Source organism: Gavialis gangeticus, unplaced genomic scaffold (genome assembly GCF_001723915.1).
Source record: "Gavialis gangeticus isolate Ggan-Ray unplaced genomic scaffold, GavGan_comp1, whole genome shotgun sequence".
NCBI lineage: Eukaryota > Metazoa > Chordata > Crocodylia > Gavialidae > Gavialis > Gavialis gangeticus.
The window spans coordinates 18,503,781-18,512,078 of NW_017729028.1; the positions used below are offsets into that span (position 1 = coordinate 18,503,781).

At 49.8% G+C, this 8,298-nt stretch overlaps 1 protein-coding gene across 3 annotated transcripts in view; it reads right to left on the reverse strand.

Moving 5' to 3' along the window:
* Positions 1-2,927, reverse strand: part of SMC6 (structural maintenance of chromosomes 6) — a 217,853-nt gene extending 214,926 nt beyond the window's left edge. For all 3 annotated transcript variants that reach the window (XM_019520781.1, XM_019520780.1, XM_019520782.1), the window contains exon 1: positions 2,843-2,927. The gene's annotated coding sequence lies outside the window, so the exon portion shown is untranslated. The remainder of the gene's footprint in view (positions 1-2,842) is intronic.
* Positions 2,928-8,298: the final 5,371 nt, after the last annotated feature.

Consider the following 8,298-nt stretch of genomic DNA (forward strand, 5'->3'; position numbering starts at 1 on the left):
ACCACCCCCCACCCCTCAACATCATCTCCCTGCCCCGCTGCCTCTGTCTCCTTGCCTGTCCCCATTTCCACCCCCACCCCAGCTCTAACCAGGCTTGGCTCTAGCAACAGTCCTGTCACCACAGTTACCAGGCCAGGCTGGGACTGCAGCACTCCTGCTCCATGCCCCAGACTGGAGTAGGGCCAGAACAAGAATCTAAGAGTAAGTTGGGGGGGAGTGGTGAGAGGAAGAGGAGGCAAGGCACCTGAGGCTGGGGGTCAGATGGGGGGAGGGGGTCCACAGCTGCAGCAGCTGCCTGCCCCTCACAGCCTCATACTCCATTCCAAAGACAAGGGGCTCCCCCCTTCCCTTGCTCCATTATATGGGGGAGGAATTGCTTGTTTTCACCTTGAATAAATATAATTTGGGGGAGGGGCTCCCAGAAAAAGATAGGCCTAATCATACAAGGTGCAGAGCTCCAAACTCCCACTGAAATCACCAGATACTAAGAGCACTCAGCCCTCTCTACAGGAGAGAACACTGCAACAAAAAAACTGTTTAGGCATATTTTTAGATAAAAAATACAGAACGAGCAGCACAAGTATGTGGCAGGCAATGCCGATGTAACAAGGGCACTGGCATTCTTTTCAGAAATCTATCACTTTAAAAAGCACACATGGCAAATTTCAATCGGATACAAGTCTTTGAAGATAAATGATTCAGTGAATCACAGCACCCCTCACTAGAGACTCTTTGGATAGAGATACTTAGCAAAATGTAGTCTGAAGGCTTATTTCTTAAGCATGTTATTTTGATAAGTAAAACAAATGCAAAAATGAATGTATATAACCTGTAAGCTTCTTTACTTGCAAGGAGAGGGAAAAAAAGCAAAATGTGAAATATAGTGGAAGGTTATTTGTATGATTTGTTCAAATAATTTAGTAAAGCTGCATTTTCCAATGACAGTACAATTCTCCAAACAATTATACTATTTAAGTAAGCTTATTTGATATCATCGAGTCATTAGAAAATGAGGGCTGGAAGGGACCTCAGGAGGCCACCTAGCCCAGCATTTCCCAACCCGTGGGGCATGACCCAAAAGTGGGTCGCAAAACTATATGAAAGGGTTGTGAACAAACTATAAAAGTGGATACTCCTTTAAAGGAGAAAAACATGGGAAAATGTGGCTTTTCCCTTGCAGGCTGGCAGAGCTTCAGCCTTGCAAGGGGCTGCTTTGGGCCCCTCCATGCCCCACATACACGGGGGGGGGGGCAGGGGCAGCAGATCATAAGCGAGGGGCACTGAGTCAGGACTGGCAAATGATGTTTACAACTGTGTCCTGGTACAAAAGAGTTTGAGAACTACTGGCCTAATCTAACCCCTTGCTCATAGCAGGACCGTCCGCAACTAGATCATCCCAGCCCAAGCTTTGTCTAGTTGGGTCTTAAAAGCCTACAAGGATGAAGCTTCCACCACCTCTCTGGGTAACCGGTTCCAGTGCTTCACCTCCCTGCCCCTCAGAAAGTTGTTCCTAATATCCAAGCTTTCGGGCACAAACAGCCTTCATCAGGCACCAGAGAAAAGACTGTAAAAGTTCTCCTGGGTAAAAATGATAGCTCGTATTTCATAGGATTTCACAAAGGGGTCAATATATGGCAAAACCCTTTGGGCAGCAGTTCTTAGCTGGTACGGAGCCTCAGCTCTCCTGTGAGGCTGTGAAAATGATTCAAATTACTTTAGACAAAGGCAGGCGCAGGATCTCGGGTTTCAGGTGGTCAAAATTGTTCTTGGGAAAAAATGAAGATTGCATTTTAAAAAATGGACTAAAATTCAGTATCTTCCACGTGTCAGGTATCCAGGTTGTAGCTGTGTAGGTCTAGGGGAAAAAGCAGTCAGGACTTGTGGACAGAGGTGGTATATTTTATTAGACCAACAAGAGACTTTTGCCAAAAAAAATTTGTGCCTGAAAAGCTTGCTATTAGATATATCTATATCTATCTATAGATAGTTAGATAATACATATATCTAATATCTATCATATATATCTATATCTATAGATATATTATTTTTTTGGCAAAAAAAAATAAATATATCTCATTGGCCTAATAAAAGATATCAGCTGTGTCCACCAGCCCCAACTGCTTTTTCCTCTAGACCAGTGGTCTCCAAAGTGGGGTGCACCAAACGATCCATTGGGGTGCAGGAAGAAAATATCAGAACTTCTATTTATATTTATATAAATATACATATATTGGGGGTGCGTGCTCAAAAATTATTTACTGATAGGGGTGCGTGAATATAAATATACATATATTGGGGGGCGTGGTCAAAAATTTTTTACTGATAGGGGTGCTCAATCAAAAAAGTTTGGAGACCACTGCTCTAGAGCAAAAGGGCCACAACTTGGATACATTTCTACCCAGGACAACTTTTACCATCGTTTCTCCCATGCCTGACGATGCTTGTGCCAGAAAGTTTACCATTAAAGATTTTTTTTCTTTCTTTTTTTTTTTTTTTGCAGAAACCTAGGTGTTGTAATAAAAGCAATCACCTCTGCCACCAGTCCTGATGGGTTTCACCACCCCGCGTTCGCTCTGGCACCCACATGGGCCGGGTGGGAGCGGAGGCCCACAGGCAGGAAGGGCTGGAGCGGAGCGGAATGAAGAGGGACTGTGAATAGGGCCCGTTACACTCAGCGCCGCTCGCTGCCCAATCGCGCTATAAAGCGGGGCGGGGCGAGGCCCGGGAACGGGGAGATGTTCCCGGCAACTCGGATCAAGCCAAAGAGCGGCAGGGGGGGCAGCGGCAGCGCGAGGAGGAAACCCAACCCAACTCTCCCCCTCCCCGTACCCCCCGCCCTTACCTCCCGGCGCAGCCGTTGCAGTTCAAACCGCCGGCGTTCCACGTTCGGCGTTTCCCGTTCTAAGGTTCCACGCACGCCGACCCGGCGGGCAAGTGGCCGACCGCACAACTCTACGCTCTACGTGTCCCTCCCTGCGCATGCGCCGCGCCGCACCGCCGCTTCCGGGCCGCCTCCGAACGCTTCGGGGGTGGCGGGATAAAGCCTCTCGCGATTCCTCGTCCCCGCGTTGCGCGCTGTGTGTAGTAGGATTTGTTTTTGCAGTATGTGAACTCCAGCACTCTTTTTTTGTACTCTTCTGTAAAGTGTGCATGGATCGGGGGGATCAATAATAGGACACAGGTAGGAAATTTGAAACAGAGGAATCTCACTGTGGCAAATATCTCGGTAATTTCAAGGACTAACTCTAAAATCGTTTAACAACAGTTAGGCAGCTCAGGGAAATTTCAGAACGGGATTTTGAAATAAAGGCTCAGGTGGAGGAGCGTCACAGGCGTTAGGACTGGAAGGGACCTTGGGTCCAGCCCCCCTGCCCCAGAGGCAGGAAATCAGCTGGGGTCAAAAGATCCCAGCAAGAAAAAGCGTCCAAATGTGAAGGGTTGTGTAGATCGGGAGGGCAAAATATGGCTTGCGGGCTGGATGCGTCTTGCCAGTTAATTATACCTGGCTCATGGGTGGCAGCAAGCCATGTTCAGGCCCTGCTTCTGCTGGCAGCTGGCTGGTGCCGTGGGGACACTGGGGGGAAGCAGCCCTGCCCATGTGCCTGTCCAGCACCACGCAGCAGCCTGGGAGAGGGAGTCTGGTCTGCCCTGGGCCTGCAGGGCTCTGTGTCCCACATGCTACCGGGGACGCTGGGCGGAAGCGTCCCCAGCCTGCTTGCCTGGCCCCACATGACGCCAGAGAAGCTGGGGCCCAAATGCAGCTTGCCCAGGGCCCAGGTGCCTGTTGCCACGCAGTACCAAGTAGGAAGGACTGCTTTCCTTTCTGCAGCGCCTGGAAGATGGAGTGTGGCCCTGCAGGCCCTGGACTCCATCTCCCAAGCTGCTGCAAGGTGCCAGATTGGCAAGTGGATGGGTCTGCTTTCACCCAGGGTTTGCCGGACCACATTGCATCTCCCAGGTGCCGTGGGTGATGCTGGGTGCAAGCAGCCCTTCCTCTCTGCCCCACTCTAGTGAGGTCGGGGGCGGGGGGTTGCTTCCACCCAGTATCTCCCAACGGTGCTGCAGACCTCTGCACTGTCCCATCCTGCCCCTCTATCACGGTTCCTAGGAGCCGCAGGGTCAGGGGAGAGGGGGTTGTACACACACCAGGAGCTCTGATGCTGGGGCAGGACAGCGCGGAGGCCCCCAGCCAGGCTCAATCCCTTGCAGATGTGGGTGGTAGGTGCCAACTCTGAGCAGGGCGAGGTGGGGGGCAGTCAGTGGTCCAGGGCATGCTACAGCCCTGGGCGGGTTTTTGTTTCCACTCCTGCTGCTGCTCTGGCACCAACCCTGGCCTGGCTGCAGGGAGTGCACGCACGCATGCACATACATGTGTATATATGTGTGTGGCCTTCAACAGCTCCCCAGAACTTGTTAAGTGGCCCTCCAGCCCAAATAACTGCCCACACTAGTATGGACAGAAACAGCATCTTATCTTAAATAATTTTACCTCAAAGAAAAAAATGGTCCTCTTTCATCCAGCCCATAGTGCCCACTAACAAATTGTACCCCGCCCAGCCCTTCTGCCCATGAGGGTGGGAGTGAGTCACCCCCCTCCCCCCAACATACCCTATTGCTCCTCACTCCCATGCTGTGGGTAGAAGGGCCTGGCCCTGCCAGCATGCGGCGTCTTCTGGGCAGGGCTGCTGCTGCTTCTGCAGCTGCGGACCTATCCTGCTAGCTCCAGACAGCAGGTAGAGAAGTGGTGGGGGTGGAGGCAGAGCTGCAGCTGGGTGGGAGCATGGGTCTGGGGCTGGGCCTGGAGGCAGTGCATAGCCCACACTGAGGGGGATGGCGGCAGCGTAGAGATTGGGTGTGCAGGGTATAGGTGTGTGAGGGGGGGATTGGGGACCCCCCCAGGGTTACAGTGGACAATAAGATGGATATGAGCCAACAGTGTCTCTTTTGCCAAAGTTAACAGCATTAGTAGGCGTGCTGCCAGCATATTGAGGGAAGTGATTATTCAGCTCTACTCTGCACTGGTGAGGCCACATCCAGAGTACTGTGTCCAGTTTTGGCCCCCCACACTATAGAAAGCATGTGGACAAGTTGGTGAGAATCCAGCAGAGAGCAACAAAAAATGGTTCAGGGGCTGGGGCACGTGATTTATGAGGAGTGGCTGAGGGAACTGGGCTTATTTAGTCTAGAGAAGAGGAGACTGAGAGGGTATTTAATAGCAGCCTTTATCTGGTTCAAAAGAGGAAGAAGCTAAACCGTTCTCAGTAGTGGTGACAGATGACAGAACAAGGAGCAACAGTCTCAAGTCACAGCAAGGGAGGTTTATGTTGGATATTAGGAAAAACCTTCCCACTAGGAAGGGGATGAAACACTGGAACAGTTCACCTTTGAGAGGCTGTGGGCTCTCCATTTTTGGAAGTTTTGAAGACCTGGCTAGACAAAGTCTTGGCTGGGATGATCTAGTTGTGGCTGGTCCTGCTCTGAGCGGGGGGGTTGGACTAGATGACTTCCTGAGGTCCCTTCCAACACTAATTTTCCATGGTTTTATGATTCTATGATCTGCTTGCCCCAGAACAAATATGGAATTTGTGTTTTTCCACAGAATCTTTAGAATTCCAAAGGAAAAAGAAACTTACGGAAGATAAAATGCTGGCTCCCCAGTAGGAGCCAGCGGTTCTCACGGCTGCTGTGGCAGCAAACCACTGGCACACAGGGAAGCAGCCAAGATGGTACCCGCCCTTCCCTCCCTCCATCACTGATTGGGCAAGAGGGCTGCCCATCATGCAGCCCCACCTCCCTCCACCAATCAGTGGCAAAGGATGGGACTGCATGAACAGCAGCCTTTTCAGCCAATCAGCAATAAGAAACAGGGTTGACTGAAGGGCAGCCCTCCTGTAACCAATCAGTTGGGTGGGGCAAGGCCACTACTGGGGCCCCTCAGTCAGTCACTGTTGTGACGAGAGACTCATCACATCACAGAAAAATGTAGGTTTTTATTGGGGGGAGGTTATTTAGATTTATTTATTTTTATCATGGAAAACTAGGATTCCTGATGAACATGCTCAATAAGAAGTCTTCAGTGGCTCCATGCCTAGTTGGGAGGAGGTATCAAGGTAGGGCTTCCTACAGGCCAGTAGGGTTTCCTACCAGGTCCAGTGTTATTTAACATCTTAATAATTTGGACAGTGGTACTGACTGCACACTTCGCAAATTTGCAGACAGCACAAAGTTGGGTGGATTTGCAAATACTCTGACGGGTAGGATTAGGATATTAGGCTGCATAATGCAGAAAAGGATTTAGGGTTTAGTGTGAAATATGACTATAAACCAACAGTCGTATTTTTTGTTGCGAAAATTAAAAATTGCATACTGGATTATACTGACAGGACCATCACTTGCACCGGGGAGTGCCAGGTCAGCCCCGGAAAGGATGGTTCTATGGTGGGGCTCAGAGGGGGACCCCTGCTGTCTAGGGAGGTCAGCTGCTGCTACACTGCTGCCAGGGAATTTGGGAGTGATTTGGATGCCATCTGCGAGGCATGTGACATGGTAAAAGGGAGGGCGAAGCCGTGTATTGCATCCGTGGCATCAGAACATAAAATGGGCAGCCTCCCACCTTACACACAACTACCTATTTTATTACAACAAAGGTGTGGCAAGCAAGTTAGGTGGGTGGACCAATACTGTGACTGGCCCCAGGGATGGCCCGTCACCTTTAATGTAAGGAAGAGAAGAAAAAAGGGGCATTTGATAAGTCTTCAAATATCTGAATGCTGGTTAAAAAAGAGGTAGAGACAAACTATTCTGTGCAACTGTAGGGGACAAGACAAATACAAAGTAAATATTATTATAGACATAATTTTATATATAGTATAACATATTAAAAACACATGGAAAATTAAGGTACCAAAGTGTTTTAGTCTTTTTCTTGATGTCTATTTTGGTAACTCAGGTTTTGGCCTCTTACAGGGTCCTGCAGTTGGAGGATTCTAATAAGACTACTTGTAGGTACAGTGATAGAAATAACATGCACACAATTTGAAATGATGTTTCCTCATAAACAAGTCTTACTATTTCTGCCAGTTAGTCCTTCTATTACATTAAGCTTCTAACTCCCTAAGCTTCTGGTTTGGACCTGCAGAGAGCAAACCAGGAAAGCCAAGGCTGAGATGGAACTCCAGCTAGCTACAAATATCAAGGACAATAAAAAGTCCTTTTTTAGATATGTGGGGAGCCAGAGAAAAAGGAAGGGCAACATTTGGACCCCTGCTAAACCAGATGGGGCAACTGACAACCGATGCCCAGGAAAAAGCGAACGTGCTAAATGGGTACTTTGCATCACTTTTTTACCAGTCCCATGGGACAGCCCTGCCCACTGTGGGTCAGGGAGGCCCAGGTGAGGGAGATTCCTTGTCCACCATCAAAACTGACCTCATGAAGGAACACCTTGACAGGCTGGATACCTTCAAGTCAGCCAGCCCTGACCGGTTACACCCAAGGGTACTCAGGGAGCTGGGAAGCATTATAGCTCAGCCCCTGGCACGGATCTTTGAGAACTCCTGGTGCTCTGGTGAAGTGCCCGAAGATTGGAAGAGGGCCAATGTGGTGCCTCTCTTCAAGAAAGGGAGGAAAGTAGATCCAGCAAACTACAGGCCCATCAGCCTGACCTCTATCCCGGGGAAGATCTTAGAAAAGATTATCAAAGAGACTAGCTGAAGGCTTAACAGACTAGCTGAAGGCAATATCCTGAGGGATACCCAACATGGGTTTGTTGCGGGTAGGTCTTGCTTGACCAATCTCATTTCCTTTTATAACCAGGTGACTTATCACCTGGACAAGGGGGAAGAGATCGACGTTGTATATCTTGACTTTAAAAAAGCCTTCAATCTGGTATCCCACGATCACCTCTTGGCTAAACTGGCTAACTGCGGCCTCGACCTCACTACGATCCGCTGGCTGGGGAACTGGCTCCGTGGCAGGACCCAGAGGGTGGTGGTCTCGGGAGCCTCTCGCCTTGGTGTGCTGTGACCAGTGGGGTCCCTCAAAGCTCTGTCCTAGGGTCTGTACCATTTAACATCTTCATCAATGATGTGGACATTGGTGTCAGAAGCAGACTGGCCAAGTTTGCCGACGACACCAAACTCTGGGGTCAGGAGGGTGATCCAGGCAGCTCTTGACAAGCTCATGAAATGGGCGGATGAGAACCTGATGGTGTTCAACACCGAAAAATGCAAGGTTCTCCACCTTGGGAGGAAAAACCTGCAGCATGCTTATAGGCTCAGCAGCGCGACGCTGGTTAGC